Source organism: Panthera pardus, unplaced genomic scaffold (assembly GCF_024362965.1).
Source record: "Panthera pardus isolate Hobbes unplaced genomic scaffold, ASM2436296v1 HiC_scaffold_8, whole genome shotgun sequence".
NCBI lineage: Eukaryota > Metazoa > Chordata > Mammalia > Carnivora > Felidae > Panthera > Panthera pardus.
In genome coordinates, this window is record NW_026527013.1 from 102,145,178 (window position 1) to 102,162,300 (window position 17,123).

The 17,123-nt window shown below is 35.6% G+C and overlaps 1 pseudogene; it reads left to right on the forward strand.

Moving 5' to 3' along the window:
* Positions 1-2,526: 2,526 nt before the first annotated feature.
* On the forward strand, positions 2,527-3,084 carry LOC128775471 (60S ribosomal protein L9-like; annotated as a pseudogene).
* Positions 3,085-17,123: the final 14,039 nt, after the last annotated feature.

A 17,123-nucleotide genomic window follows, 5' to 3' on the forward strand; every position in this document is an offset into this window, starting at 1 on the left:
AGATAAGCTGAGGATGGAGAATTTATTGGCTTCGAACAATGTGGAGATAGTGATAAACCTTGAGGGATGTTTTGGTGGCATATGGGATGAAATACTGATTGGACTGCATTAAGGAGAGAATGGGGGGAAAGGGAGCTAAGAGCAGCTTATAAAGGAACTGTATAGAAGTTTTCCTCTAAGGGAGAGCAATCTAAGTAGCTGAAGTATGTAGTATTGCAGGATTGCTTCCCCCCCCCCCCACTTTAACATACAATGTAGTCTTGGCTTCGGGAGAACTCAGTGATTCATCTCTTACATATGACAACAGTGCTCATCCCAAGTGCCCTCCTTAATGCCTGCCACCCATTTAACACCTCCAACCCCCTCCAGCAACTCTCAGTTTGTTCTCTGTACTTAAGACAGTCTTAAGTACAGGATTGCCTCCCTGTCTGTTTTTATCTTATTTTTTCTTCCCTTCCCCTAAGTTCATCTGTTGAGTTTCTCAAATTCCACATATGATTGATATCAATGTCTTTCTTTGACAGATTTACTTAGCATAATAGCCTCCAGTTCCAACCACATTGTTGCAAATGGCAAGATTTCATTCTTTCTCTTCACCAAGTAATGTTCCATTGCATATATATACACCACATCTTTTTTTTTTAATGTTTATTTATTTTGAGAGAGAGAGAGAGATGAGAGAGGAGAGAGAGAGAGAGAGAGAGAGCATAAGCAGGGAAGAGCAGAGAGAGAGGGAGACACAGAATCTGGAACAGGCTCCAGGCTCTGAGCTGTCAGCACAGAGCCTGATGCAGGGCTCAAACTCATGAACTGTGAGATCATGACCTGAGCTGAAATCGGACACCCAACCAACTCAGCCACACAGGCGCCCCAAATACCACATCTTCTTTATCCATTCATCAGTGGATGGACATGTGGGCTCTTTCCATACTTTGGCTGTTGTCAATAGTGCTGCTATAAATGTTAGGGTGCAGGTGCCCCTTCAAATTAGTATTTTTGTATCCTTCAGATAAATTCCTAGTATTGCTTTTTTCCCCATTTTATCAAGATTGGAGAAATAGCACATCGTGTATATTTTGGGAGGGGGATAATTTAGTCAAGAGGGAAAATAATAATATCCAAGAGAAAGAAAAAATTTTCTGGAGTGATGTGTTTGAGCAGGTGTACGTGGAAGGGATGTCCTTCACTGAAAGCATAGGTTGTTCATTCAAAGTAACAGAAGGGAAATCAGAGTGTATAGGTACAGATACAAATAAGTGAAGAGGTCAGATCATAGCAGCTTGGTGCATTCTCTTCTGATTGCTTTCTTTTCTGCTTTTCGCTTCTCTCTTTCTCTCCTTCTCCCTCTGCCCTGCCCCCCATTCATGCATGTACTCTCTCTCTCTCTGAGAAGGAAAAAAAATAGGCTCCAAAGTCATAGGACTGCAAGGTGGTGGCCTGGATTACACTTCAGGTCTGATTTTGAACTGATAACCACACAGCTTAAATTTGCATTTTAAGTACCTGCATTCACATAGTTAATTGAAGTTTAACTTTTATTTTTTTAAATAAAATTGATTACAGAGTTAAGTTTCCTCTATCTTCTACCTGAGTAATTATTTCAACTGCAATATGTAACTTTTCATATCAACTAATTTCATTTCTTTCTAATGTTCCAGGTCATCACTCTGGACTACTGAGTTTTTATGATAGTTGTTTCTGTCATTGATCACCTGAGCCTTACCTTTGTCAACACATTCATTAGTCCGCTCTTTGTCATTTGTAAATTTAAGTGTTCCAATGAAGTCTTAATGTAAATCACCAATCTCTTTAACGTGCTAATTCATTCTTTGAAAATAGTATATAAACGTGATAGATGGGACACCTGGGTGGCTCAGTTGGTTAAGCATCTGACTCTTGATTTTGGCTCAGGTCCTGATATCTTAGTTTGTGAGTCAAGCCCCACATCAGGGTCTGTGCTGACACTGTGGAGCCTGCTTGGGATTCTCTCTCCCTCTCTCTCTGACCCTCTCCTCCTCTCTCTCTCTCTCAAAAATAAATAAGCTAAAAAAATAATGAAAGTGATAGAATTATAGGAGCTTCTTTGAATAATGCAAGAGGCCTTGTATAACTAAATAGAATGAATAGAGTAGAATAGCTAAATAGAGTGCATTTGAGGTATAGATGAATCAGGAAATAATACCCAAATTGAGTGTAGATCACTCCTCTCTGATAATTTCTTCAGCAAAATGGTTTCAGGTTTCAGATTTCAGGTTTAACGTTACAAGACTTTTTAGGTTTCCTCCACACATGTTAGTTAGCTTTGGTCTCTAACAGCTGCCAAATAATGATCTTAACTAGTTCCATGACCGTAATTAATATTTACCTATATGCTGATGACTCCCAGATTCTATCTTCAGTCCAGATCTCTTCTCTGAACTTTAGTCACATATATTCAGCTGTTTTTCTGACATCGTCCCTGGGGGCAATTAAAATATAATACATTCAAAACAGATCATTTGAGCTTTTTGCCACATCTACTGTGAGATGAAGAACATTCTCAGCAATCAGACTGTTGACATTCCAGAAAATGTAACATCACTTTGAAAGGATGCACGATTATTTTCAAGGACCTGGGAGGAACTCTGTGGAGGGACTTCCATCACATCAATGTAGAATTCAGTCTCCTTGGAATGAAAAGAGACTACACTTTGACAAACAGTGGGGAAATAGAAAGGCCCTGATGACTGTTCACATTATCTGTAGTCATATACAACATGATCAAGGGGATCACAGTGGCTTCTTTTACAGGATGAGATTTGTGCCACCTCCCATCAACCTTGTTATTTAGAATGGATCTCTCATTGAAATTAAATGTTTCTTGGTTGAAAAATATACTCACAGGGTTCAGATGATGTGGGGCATTGCTTATTCAGTATTTCAAGTCCAGACAGATGAATTATTCTTAAAGAAAATGACATTAAACTTGTATCAAATTCAGCTGCTTTGATTCAGCAAGACACAACAGTTAAAAACATGACTGTTAGAAAAAATTTGGATGGTCACTATACCTCTGAAAAAGGAAAAGTTTATTTAGCAGGGTAATGAATAAGGTTTAAAAGTTGTCCAATATGGAAACAGAAAAATGCTGGATGATTCCTAAGACCTATTTGTGATATTTTAAAGATGAGTGAAAGACCTCTAATGAAAAAAAAAAAAAAAAAAACCAGCACAAAAAAATAGATCAGCTGATTTCCCTCTCTACCTACCAGATATCTTCCATTTTTTATACTGGCACCATCACTTGCTGTAGACAAAAATCATTCTTAATTCCTTTCTTTTTAAGTTATATGTGCTCAAAATACACATTTTTTTAGTTCTTCTTCCAAAATACATGTCTATACAATACATTCTTTGTCCTGCCTCTCCCTAGTCCAACCCCTACCCATCTCTATTCCTAGAAGTCTTCTAATTAATGAGTGTTTTTCTATTTCTTCCTTTTATTTTCCCACAAAACAAATCTTTTTGAAAGATCATTCATGATCATAACACTTGTCCATTTAAAACCTCTCAATAGCTTTCTGTTGTGCTAGGATGCAATTGAAAAACTCCTTATCCTGGTCTATAAGATGCTGAGTGATTTGACTCCTGTCTGGGTTTCTACCCTTCATGTTTCCCCTTGCTTTTTCTTCAGCTGAGGTGTTCTTTGTCTTCTTTGGAGACATGGAGATTTCTAACTTTAGAGTCTTTGTATCCACTCTCAGCTCTGCCTGAGCAATTTTCTTATGATTCTTCTTATTCTTTAGATCTCAGATGAAATGTCACAAACTGAGAGAGGTGTTTCCTGACTATCCTGTCTGGAAGATTTCCCACTTTGAACTTCTGTTTTCCCTATCTAAACATCTGCTTATTTCTCCTACATTACCTCCTATAGCCTTTGGGTATCTTGTTTATCCATGTGTTTCATTGCTTGTTTGTGTCTCACCAATTTCTCATATTTTGTGACTGAAACCCAACTGCCTGTCACATTAGATTATTAATAAATAATGTCTGAATGAATGGATGAATATGCTGTGTTTCTTCCTTGAGGAAGCGATAATTCACTTTCAGAATTTATGAATCCATTAGTTTCGATCTAGAGTTAATTGATATTTAGGTTACAGGTGATAATTGCCTTCTTAACACTTTTGTATTCTCTACTTTTAGCATGAAAGAATTCTGTTTTAAGCGATTTCTAGTGCCCTTTGGAATATCAAACTTCTAAATCTTTTTGTTGTTGTTGTTGTTGTTTGCCTTCTTTCTCCCTGAATAATTCCAATGGATATTTATCGGGAAAACACTTAGCTGTATACCCCCAGCTGTTTCCATTTTCGCTCAGGTTCTTTTCCAGTTTTAACCACCTCTGAACAACTTTAACACCGCACAAATCAAAATGCAAATTTTCAAAGCAAAAGAGGTTTCTTTATCCTCCTTCCACCATTTGCACAGCCTGTCTACATAAATTTGTAGAAGGTAGTAAAGATAAGACAAAAAAATTATTTTGAGTCAGGGGGAAAAGGGTTTAATCCAAACAGCTCATCTCAAGTGACTAAAATCACAGCATGAGTCAGTGCATTTATTAGGATGCTGCATAACCAGCTGAAATAGATCATATATTTACATCACCAACCTTGCCTTTGGCAAATAAACATGGCCATAGCCACTAAACTTTAATTTTAGAGATGTCATTTCCAAACTTTCAGTGATCTTTAACACAAATTCCAGAATCCCACAGAAAGACATGATCAGAAGTCGTATCATGTTATACTGCAGACTTACACAATAAAAGTCATTAAAATTAAATGGTCTTTGGAGACTTAATGAATTGATGCATAAAATTTTTACTTGGCTATCCTTCTGTATTGTAGAAAATATTAGCAGTGTTTCCTTTCATATTCTGCACTGTAGTCTGGTGGGCCAAGTGGGCAATCAGAGCCCACTGTTGGTCAATATACTGGCCCATTACCCCATGTCATACTTAACTAGAGTTAGAAAACATGCTTACTTTCACTATCTCATTTAACCTTTGATTCATCAACAGATACTCAAGGACATAAAACCTTGTATTAGGGTTCTCCAGAGAAATAGAACCCATTATGTGTGTGTGTATAATTGAATATGATATATAATTATATACATAAATTAATATAGTATTGAATATTATTGAATATATATTGACTATATTTATGTATATATTGATATATTGGCCCCAGAAAAGGGAAGAGTAAGTTGTAAACTGAGGAAAATGAAAATGAAAGTTGCCATTCCCATTGCCAGAGGGGAGCTGGCTCAGGAAAGACAGAAATTGCAGGATAAATCCATTCTCTTTGTTCTTCCCTTCTCTTCTGCTCAGTACACACTATAATAATTCTAGCAATAGAAACACCGAATGTATTTTCAGGAATTCTAAAACAAGAATATTTGTTTCTCACTTTTCTAGCTACATATTAGAAAAATTTCAATGTTCCCCTGAAGGGAATGTCATTTACAACATGTGGCTACCCAGGTAGAATGTAAGGCAGTAGCATAACCAGTTGAGAAAGGGCAAAGGCAGACTTCTCATTTTCCACAGGACTTTCTAGTTTTCCTTTAAGCCCCAGAGAAGGAGGCTGCAGATAGCTGGGAAACGGTCTGACCTGCCACCTCACACCAAAGAATTTCCAGTTGGTAAAAGAGCCCTAGAGAAGGGGAAGGAAAGGGAGCAGTGATGTCTCTGCAGTATCCACAATGCCATAGGCTGTGGAGGGGGTGCCCTTTTGGGGTCTGAAGACCACTGAATGTACCACATGGCATCGTAGTAGCCTGTGTAGCCAGAGTAGGGAAGAGCATCATTAGTCTGACAAATCAGGTAACAGGTTATAGGTTTCACTTACTATAGACATCAGGAGCTGTTGTCAGCTGGGCATTAGGGCAAGAGATACTGCACTGGGGCCCAGGATATTTCCCAAGAATCTATATGCAAGGAAATTAAAATCAGAGTAGTGGACAATATCATCTCTGCAGGGTATGTAGTATGAGAAAAGGGAGGCATAGAAAAGAACTCTGAATTTTGAATCAAAAGTACCAAAAAAAAAAGAGTATTCTGAATAGGAGTGCCCAAATGTATTGACTTCTACTGACTAGTGATGAAAAATCTCCATTGGACTTGAAATTTGGAAGTTATTAGTGACCACAATAAAAACAGATTTTGTTAAGGGATGAATCAAAGACAGAATGGAGGAAGCAGTGAGTAAGTGAGAAAGTGAAGGATGGATAAGAAAGTATAGTTAGCAGTTATATAGTCCTTTCAGTAAATCTGACAATAAATGGGAGAGAAATCAGGTAATTCTTGGAGAAGAAAGTAGAGTAAGACAAGGTTGTTTTTTGTTTGTTAAATCATTTGTTTGTTTTAAGGAAGAAACTTGAGGATATTTCACTGTTTGGGAGAAGAAACCAGAACACTGGGAGAGTAGATAGTATTCCCCATAGATGCTGTGATGAGCAAGAAAGGCATCATGGCCTTTGTTTTACAAATAAAAAAACCTGAGACTTACTTTACACTGACTGGCTTGTTGAAGGTCTCACAGGTAGATGAGCAATTTTGTCAAGAAGCAAGGCATTTTTATTCATAGTCTTTTTCTCTTCTTTCATTATATTGAATATCTTCATATGCTTTATATTGAATAGCTTCACATGCATAATATTGAATAGCTTCATATGCACACTAGTGGATTCTGTGACTACTTTAATGACCTCTAATATTCCATTCCACGTACATTGTTGAATCCATACTACTGAGGATTACAATGTAGTCTTTAGTAGTCCAGGAGTTTGATAAACTTCTGAAGTTTTTGTGATCTTTGCATGTGAGGGAGTCATAGTTACAACTTGCTGCTGTTTGTGAATTTCTTGGTGCGTTTTTTTTTTTTTTTCCAAGCACAGAAGGCTAAAGTTTTGTCCTAAAGGAAAAGAGGATCCTCAAATGAGGGAATATGAAACACTTCTAATCTTGGGTGATGGGTGGTAAGAGATGAATGATTTTTCCACTTCATAGTGCTGGGTCAACTAAAGAGCAAAATGCTTTACCCTTTTCATGAGTTTGAGGGAAACTACAGTGCAGTCTTTTTAAAAATTAATTAATTAATTAATTAATTTACGAAAAAGAGAGAGAGAGGTACAGAGAGAGAGTAAATGGGGGAGGCGGAGAGGGAGGGAGACAGAGGATCTGAAGCTGACTGGTGCTGTCAGCACAGAGCCTGACATGGAGCTGGAACTCACAAACCATGAGATCATGACCTCAGCTGAAGTTGGATGCTTAACCAACTGAGCCACCCAGGCACCCCTAGTGTAGTCTTTTCTACATGTGAGGGAATTGGAAGGAGAATGGGGTTAAACAGTGATTGAACAATTAATATGTGTTTAAACTTATTTCTACTTGAAATTATCTTTTTAAAAGATTTCAATCCAAGTTTGTTAACATATAGTGTAGTAATAGTTCCAGGAAAAGACTTCAGTGATTCATCACTTACATATAACACCCAGTGTTCATCCCAACAAGTGCCCTCCTTAATGCCCATCACCAATTTAGCCCATTCCCCCACCCAAATCCCCTCCAGTAACCCTCAGTTTGTTCTCTGTATTTAAGAGTCTCTTATGGTTTGCCTCCATTTCTGTTTTCATCTTATTTTTCCTTCCCTTCCCATATGTTCATCTGTTTTGTTTCTTAAATTCCACATATGTGTGAAATAATATGATATTTGTCTTTCTCTGACTGACTTATTTCACTTAGCATTATACACTGTAGATCCATCCATGTTGTTGCAAATGGCAAGATTGCATTCTTTTTGATCTCTGAGTAATATTCCATTGCATGTGTGTTTGTGTGTGTGTGTGTGTGTATATATGTGTGTTTGTGTGTGTGTATATATATACATATATATATGTATGTATATATATATGACACATCTTTATCCATTCATCAGTCGATGGACATTTGGGTTCTTCCCATAATTTGGCTATTGTCAATAGTGCTGCTACAAACATTGGGGTGTATGTTCCCCTTCAAATTGGCATTTTTGTATCCTTTGAATAAATACCTAGCAGTGCAATTGCTGGGTCATAGGGTAGTTCTATTTTTAATTTTTTGAGAAACCTCCATACTGTTTTCCAGAGTGGCTGCACCAGTTTACATTCCCACCAACAGTGCAGAAGTGTTCCCCTTTCTCTGCATCCTCGCCAACATCTGTTGTTTCCTGAGTTGTTAATTTTATTTGGCACCAATTTTAATATAAACAGCTAATAATAGCTAATATTTATTAAGTTCTGGCTATGTGCCAGTCACATTAGGGTGATAGCACTTAAATATTTCATTGGATCCTTATAATTTTCTTAGGTATGATATGTTTCCTTCGCATTAGGAGTAGAGACTGATTTAAGATCCTCACTTCACCACTTGTAAGTTATGTGACTTTTGGTTAGTTATTTAACCTCTTGTGCTTCAGGATTCTTATTCATGAAATTTGAATGATAAAGATAAACCCTTTTCCAGGGGTCATTATTAGGAGTGAATGAGTTAATATTTATAAAGTGTTTAGAATATCATATTGAGAAATATCTAAGCGTTTGTAAAAAAATAAATATCTAATTTTAAAGCACATATTCTTTTCATTCTACCAGCCCAGAACTACATATCAGTTTCCCAACTCTCTTGTTGGAACTCGTAATGTATTTTCCCAGAGCAAAATAAGGAATTATCATTCTCATAATAGTGTAATTCAAATAAGTCATAGATTAAATACAATTTTGTGGACTATCTAAGAAACTAAATGACCATGCATGATAGTAGCGTCTGGAATATATCTTCTTATAGAAGCAAAAACAAGTATCAAAAAAAAATATTTCTTGTGGAATGGGTTGGAGCTTACTTGTTGATTCAGTCAAGGAAATGGGAAAGAAGATGAATTATCAGTGAAGTACATTCTCCATTCCTCTTCACCTGGTTCAGTTCAATTATTTAATAGCTGGAAATACACCTAGGAATCACAGCAGAAGTTTATTTGAATGTTCAAGTGAAAGAGCAGGGATGGAAAGATTGACTTCTGCCCCATGAAATTTTTCACTGTAATCTTCACTGAATTCTACATTCAGTGGTTTCTGAGTAACTTCAGTCATTTGAACTTACATTACACTATTGTTTTGGGATGTGGGGGGTTGTTTTGTTTTGTTTTGTTTGGACTGCTGACAACATCCATTTTCCATAAAACCCAAAGATTCTACTGCTGTAGTTAAGTTTGTAAGTGGTTTTTGCTATTCATGTTTTCCTTACCAGTTGAGTTCTTACATGTGAAAATGCTTTGAAAAATAAAAAGGACTATAAAACATAATATTTACTTTTATTATAGTGTTGTTCTTTTCTATGTTTGAGAATTCTACTGGGATAAGAGGTACTGAATTTACTCTGAATTACTCTGAAAGTAGGAATCAGCTTGAGAAATTACTGAGCCTTAAGAAGTGCTATGGTTTTCCTCCATCTGAACTATCTGTTTCAACTGAGGGTGCTATGAAGGTCAGGAAAAGAGAGAAGAGAGACTAACTGGTTAAGATAAGCAGAACTTCAAATGAATTAAGTATGCTTTTATCTTCTGAAAAATCTCTGAAGTGCCCAACACATGTTCAATAACTCCAAATAATAATTCCTAAATATATGACTTGGTACTATACAGATGAGTAAACATACATCATTTTTTCCACTGACATACTGAATAGAATAATTTCATTAAAAATAAATTCCATCATATATAAACTTTATACACCATTGCCCAAGAATAAGAACACATTAACAACTTTAATGAGTTAGTCATATTCATGAATTATTTTCATGAATATATGTATTTTAAATTTCTGCACATATGCGTTCTCTCTAAACAAAATATAGTAAGTTCTTAACAGTTTACTGTGTATGTAAGTATACTTGGGGTGAATTAGGGCAGTATGTTGTTACCTTCTGTTTGTGCTTCTAGTTTACTCTCCATCCTGAGAGGGGAGAGTGATGTAGGGGCATTTATTTCCCAAAGTATCTCTGTGTTCATGGGTGATGTGCTGACTACTCCTCTTTAGGAAAGGGTGACTTCCATTAGGCGGCCCTTTCCATATAGCTATGCTTTTTAGGTTCCAGTAATATCTTGCTCCCGTTGCCTATTTAGACCCATACAGTAGCACTTTTTTCTCTATTATTACTCGCCTCAATGAATTACACTAACGATAATGTCTTAAAATCTTGAGACACTCTTGGAAGGAATTCCTTTATTAAAATATCAAATTACCCCATTTGAGTGATGTGTCTGTTTCCTGACTGATCTGTTATAGTGTAGGGGATGGATTTCCCAGAGTACTGAGTTTAGGGGTAAAATTTTCAATGCCACATCATCTTTTGCCTGCTTGATTGCAATGGCCTCCTATTGGTCTCCCTGCTTTTACTCTTGTTCCACTAAAGTTGATCTTCAACAGAGGAACCAGAGTGATCTTGTTATAAGAAAGAATAGATCATTTCTCTGCTCAGAGCTCTTGTAAGGCTTCAAATCTAAGAGTTCATGTCTTGAACTAACAATCTTCCCCAGTCCATGGCTCTCTTACACCTGCTCTGATCTCCTTTCCTAGCAACTCTGTCCTATATTCCACTACTCTAAACCTTCCCCTGCTTCTTAAGGACACCAGGCACTCTCCCCATGGAAGATCTCAGCACCTGCTATTCCTGCCTCCAGTAATGTTCTTCCTTCTGGCTTCTTCACTTGCCAATCAAGTTTTAACACCTCAATTTGGGCTTTTCTGAACACCTTACTTAAATGAAACTCTATTTCATTTCTTAGACTTCCTTACAAAGTGTATTCTTTTTTTCTCCTAAGAATTGATCACCAATTAACATATTTATTTTGTGTCAACTTTTCCTTAAAATATTGCATGAAATTGGTTTATTTTTTGTTTGTCCCTGTACTCTGAATGCCTAAAACAGTGCCTTACAATTAGTAGGAACCTAGTATATAGTGATTGAATGAATGAATTAATACAGATTACTCATTGAAGTTCACTCACATTTTATTCAGGTCACAGTGATTTTAATTGCAGCATAATACTAATTAAAATAATGAAATCCATCATCTAAGAAATTATTAAAACTAAAAATTCTATGCTGAAAATTTCAGTGCTCTTGATACTTCCATCCTTTTAGTACACACAAATAAGCAAATTATAAGTCTTAATCTACTCTTAAATCAACAGTTGAGAATAATATAAGCAAACCAAATCAATAGACCAAGATTTTTGAACTAGTTCTACTAATATTGCATAACCTAAAGCAAAGTCACTTTAATTTCTCTGTGCTCCAGTTTCCTTGGCTGTGAAATTAGGGAGGATTAGATGACTCCTAAAACTTATTTTGCCTTTGAAATTCTGAGAGGTGGTTATATAAAATACCTTTGAATATATGTTTATATATTTTAAAATGTCATCTAAAATTATAGTGTAGTCAATGCTAAGTATTACTGGTAAGTGACATCTACAGGAAGCACATAGAGCTTGTCTTTTATCTTCTTTGTTAACAATATATCATAAGGTCTCTTTCTGGAAGATAAGAATAGATACAATGATCAGAAGACCAGTGATCACAGGTAACTATTGGTTGGGACCAAACTATAATTTTGAGTTAACTATTTTCACTAGTACAATGAGAATATATTGAACTATATATGAACTATGTCATGACAGATGAAATATGTCAGAATTTCATGTTATGTTGAAGCAAATATTTTTGTCTTTTGTATTTCTAGAAAATTATTTAGTAATCTCACAGATTTCCAAATCCAAGCAAGGGCTTTAAATGATCTTAAGTGAATAGTTTAAATAGAAGAGGAACCCTTTATATTAGACATATTTTTTACCTTTAGGATTCAAACTTCACTCCTGAGAAATACATGCAAAATTTATAGAAGTCTCCAGATGGTTCTTTTTATCTATTTATGGATCTGAAAATATGACGCCACAAATTTCTAAATTTTTCTCAGTGGCTGTATTGTGCCAACACAGCAAAAATCAGATGCTATTTATCACTTTTGAATTTTCACCACCAGAAATGTTATTAATTTTAATGATAAAATCCTGCTCTACCTTGCATGGAGTTGACCTTTCCAGCTCCCAGACAAAATGTACCATGTAACCATAAGGTAGTATTATTGTTACTTGGAAATGAAATATAATTTCTTATCCTTTCATGTAGCATGATGGACAAAAGTATTTGTATCTTCTGTAATTTTTTTTCTCTGTGCAAAGTGTTAGGTGCAATATTTATTTTGGGAATAAATCTTTGCTACATATTTATATATACATTTTCTTTGGAATTACTGGTAAGTAAAAACAAGTGAATATGCACAATTATTTACAGGCTTCCAGCAAATAGTTGCAAATCATGCTTTTCTTACATTCATTGTCTTGTCTGCCTCAATTGTTTTCAATAAAATCTGAACTAAAATCATTAGTTATTAATATATCCAACCCTACAAATGTCTTTTATTCTCCTACAAAATAATTTTCTTATCCTGGAGCAATTCATCTTGATTATGAAGCTGAAACAAATTCTCAACTGAGTAAAAGATACAGTGTCTGCTTGTCAGACATTTGGACAGTGGAAAATTCTTTTGTTTGGAAAACAAAGGACTCACAATTTGTAGCCTCTTATAGCTTGATGATATTTGTTTCCATCATGCCATTTTACTTATTGTACAATACATAGGAGAATGCTTTCTACTGGCTTCAGATGTGGTCTCATAACAGGCACTGTTCAAAGAAAAGGCACTCTACATGCATCACAATTTCTTCCTTGCGGCTGCCGTTTCGTATGCACTTAGATGATACATCCATCCTCGTTAGGAACCACTCTTCCTTATGGACAGAGTATTCCCAACGATCAATCAAGCCAGTTCTTCTCTTGGATTTAAAATATCCTCACAACATTCATTCTCACTGTTTTTCTTTCTTTGGTTCCCAATTAACACCATCTTTGCTCTTTGTTGGTTTCAGTTGTTGAGGATAGTGCCTCCATTTATTTATGCCAATAGAATCTAACAGATTTTATGGGTGGGGGGAAACAGCCAGTACAAAAGGCCACAGTAAGAGAGGGCATTGCCAGATACTGGATTTGAAAATAAATAGAATCCTCAAAGAGCAGCTCTTTAAAAAAGTATGTTTAATTATCGGTAGTAACGTAGTCAGTAACTATTTTAATACTTCTACTCACCTACCATTCAATATTTATAAAACACATTTATACTTTTCATGAAGCTTAAATATTCTAGGATTATTATTTTTTTATAATTTCACAAAAGCCTCCTCAGAGAAAGTACATTGCAAGTTAGAAAATAACCTGATGTGAAAAAGAGAACAATGACACGTGCTTTGAAAGACTGTGTGGTACAGTGGGGTAAACGTAATTAAGAGAGAACAGACATAGGTTGCATTTTGATGGCTGTCACTTGCTACATTTGTGACTGAGCACATTCTGTGGTTTGCATATTCTTTAGTTTTTACACTCAGCAAGGAAAGAAATGGCTGTTTTGCTCCACCTTTTACGTTATTTGAAGATTTTTTGATAAAGTTCGTGAAAGCACTTCAAAAAATAAAATGTTTTAAAATATTATCTTTAAACATCATTTAAAACTCTGTACTCCTGTTTATAGACTGCCAAAGAATCACTTTCTTCTCTCTCCACACATACATAAACATTACTTCCCCTTTTATAACAGTATAAACAGTTGGAAACTCCTCCTCATGGGCCTCCATAATTCCAGGCTCTCTCACCTTTTATCTATTGATTTTTGTTATACTGGTCAGATTTTGGGTCCACTGTTTCATGCCATTTTAAAAAATCCTTAGATTATAGTGTCACCAATAGTTAATAATAAAATTACACGTTTGGTTGTCAATTTCAAGATATTCACACCAATTCCACTACATTTTAGTACGTATGTATTTTAAAAGTACTTTTTTTTTAACGTTTTATTTATTTTTGAGACAGAGAGAGACAGAGCATGAACGGGGGAGGGTCAGAGAGAGAGGGAGACACAGAATCTGAAACAGGCTCCAGGATCTGAGCTGTCAGCACAGAGCCTGACGCGGGGCTTGAACTCACGGACTGGGAGATCATGACCTGAGCCGAAGTCAGCCACTCAACTGACTGAGCCACCCAGGCGCCCCAGTATGTATGTATTTTAAAATAGCCCTATCTAAAGCTTGTGATCCACTAGGTTGAGAACTACTGCTCATTCCCTTTGCGAAAATACCCTTTTAAAAATTTCTTTCATTTTTCAGTCCAATTATTCACGGATAAACAAATTCCTTGTAATTCCACTAGCTTTTTTTGATCACTGGCTTTAGACGACATCACATCTTGTTTGGACTTAGAGCACCTGCTACCACTACCACTACTAACTACTTCTACTACCTCTTGATACTACACAATGTCTTATTCTCTCCTCTATAAAAAAGGGATGGTAATAATAGTACCTCAATTTTTTATTTGGATTCAGTAAGTAAATAAAAAGACATTGTACACACATTTTTTTGAAGGAAGGAGCCATGTGGCATTTCATGTATATTTGTATATTCTCCATAATATTTAACACTAAAGCAGTTTTCTGCCTATGTACTAGTACTTATCCTTTGAGCATGGTGAGTGCCAGAAAGGTAATTGATTCATGTGTTCATAAATATACTTATGTATATATATTATAGTAGTTACACATATATTTTGTTCAATTTCCTACTTTTTATTAAGCGGTTCTGAGCAAGTTCTTTTGAGAACCCTGAGAGGTAGATGTTCTTATCCTCATTTCACAGTTGAGGAGACTGTGGCTTCAAGAAGTTATACCATCCTTGGAATTACTCAGCTAAACAGTGCGGAACAGGATTCTAAACACAAAGTTCTTTTCTTATGAGTAAATGGCGCTTACACTACTTCATCTACTTGTCAGACGCCATTTTAGCCAAAGATGATTAGAGTAGCCTCCTACATCGAGTCCTCTTTTCCCCTCCCAAGCCTGAGAAGAATCCTTTCATCAACTATTTTGATTGGATGAGACAGGAAACTGTTCCCACTTTGGAAACCCGAGCAGAGGATGGACACTTCCATTCTGTACTCTGAGAACATGTATGACAACTTCTACATTAAATCTAGTGACCAAATGTCTTTGCAGCACTCTTTGTTCCATTCAAGCATTGTTAACTTTTAGTAAGTTTCCTCCTTCATGAATTGAGTAAAGAAGATACTCTTTGAGAGTGAAAGAATCCCTTCCTATCAGTTTAGATGTACTTTAACAATATGGGTGAAATTCTATTACGTTATTGTATTGCAACATAAAACTGACACCAGTTATGGCAAATGGTCACAAATGAAAATTATGATGACACAGTTGATTCTCCCAGCCCTCAACTCTTAGGATTTTAGAAGTGAGTGTGTTTCTCTATATTATTCACAAATTATTACGTAATTGTAGTAAATAGAGTCACATTTTCTAAGATATTTCCAAAATATACTTTACAATTTATTTCAGGTAGAAAGTTCTTGCATTACTGGCTGCCCATTTCCTGAAACTTAATAGTTATTCACCTTAATCCTGTAAGTTCAATGTTCTGTAAAGTAAATTTACTTCAAATGAAGAACACTTTTCTATAAACATCCATGTATATCATTTTCATTCTCTGGTGAGTTTGACTTTATTGCTCTAAGCAAACACTCCTTGATTTCATTTGTAAAATATTTCTGAAGAAACAAAGATGGCTTTGAACATATTTTCATTTTTCCCCTTTTACTGAGATTATAATGCTTTTGAACAGTTCTCAAATGAATTTCACCTTTCCTTTTTGTCTATTTCAAAGAAAGGGATCCTTTGAAAAACATTTTTTTTTTCTTTTTTAGTACATCTAAAGCTTCTGTTACACATAACTGAAATTTCCATTTAATACTTTGGATTTTCACTGAGAACAGTCTATGCTCAATGGAGGCAGAGGGAAACAAACCTATTAATAATTATTCCTATTCTCCATGGGGGTCCTGATCTGCTGTCACCCTTTCTTCACTGAACACAACAGGGATACGGCAGAGCCCCAATTCAAGTACAATTTTGGGGGGTATGGGGACTATGAGTGCACTTCAGGTTGGTGTCATTTACTCTTTATTTTCATGAATTGTGAGTTCATGAAGGAGATACCATGGAAGAAGAATATTCGGGATCTGAGAAGCCAAATTTTACTTTACTTCTTCTATGCCCTTCTAAACATACCTGACCAAGGAAACAAAGCGAATGCTTTTATTCTTTCATTGTGGTGATTATTGAAAGCATGGGTCTGCTTCTTTGCTCTTCATTTTTATAAGAGAAACTGAAAATGTAAGAACTATTTTTATAGAGTGCAAGAGTCATGCTATTGCTACCCTGTACTTTCTGGGAATACCTGTCTGTTTTTCTCTTTAATTAAAAAATGTATTATTCAAGTTCTATCTAAAAGTGTGACTTCCTGTTCAGCGGCAGATCTGCTTAGGGCTCTTATGTGCCAGCAGAATATACTAACCAAGGTTTGACTTTAGAAATTAATAAAATATGATGGGCTATTGATTTTTCCTTAAAAAAAAAGAAATTAAAATGTGCACTGGAATAGGCCTTATAAATAGGACACTTGGGGTTAAGTTTTAGACCTACTAATTAATTTTAAAATTCAGTTGAATGACAGTAGTTCACACAAATACCTGGCAATGTAAAAGTAAGAAGTTTCACTTGTCCTGGTTTTCAATATTTAAATAAATCAAAATTTGCATTTATAGAATTATAGTACAGAAAATAGATGGTGCCAATCTGTGATACTGGCTACAAACAGGAGACAAAAAGACTAGAGAACATTCAATGTCATGGCAAGGGTAGTGGCATCTTCCTACTCACATCCATTCTTCTTACTTTCTGTTACCAAACAATAAATAAACATACTCTAATCATGTATCTTCTTGCCAATAAAATTTGTTGCATTTCCCTATAACAAAAAAAATAAATTTGAAAACTTTCTTTATTAAATGTTCTGGACTGGGGTACCTG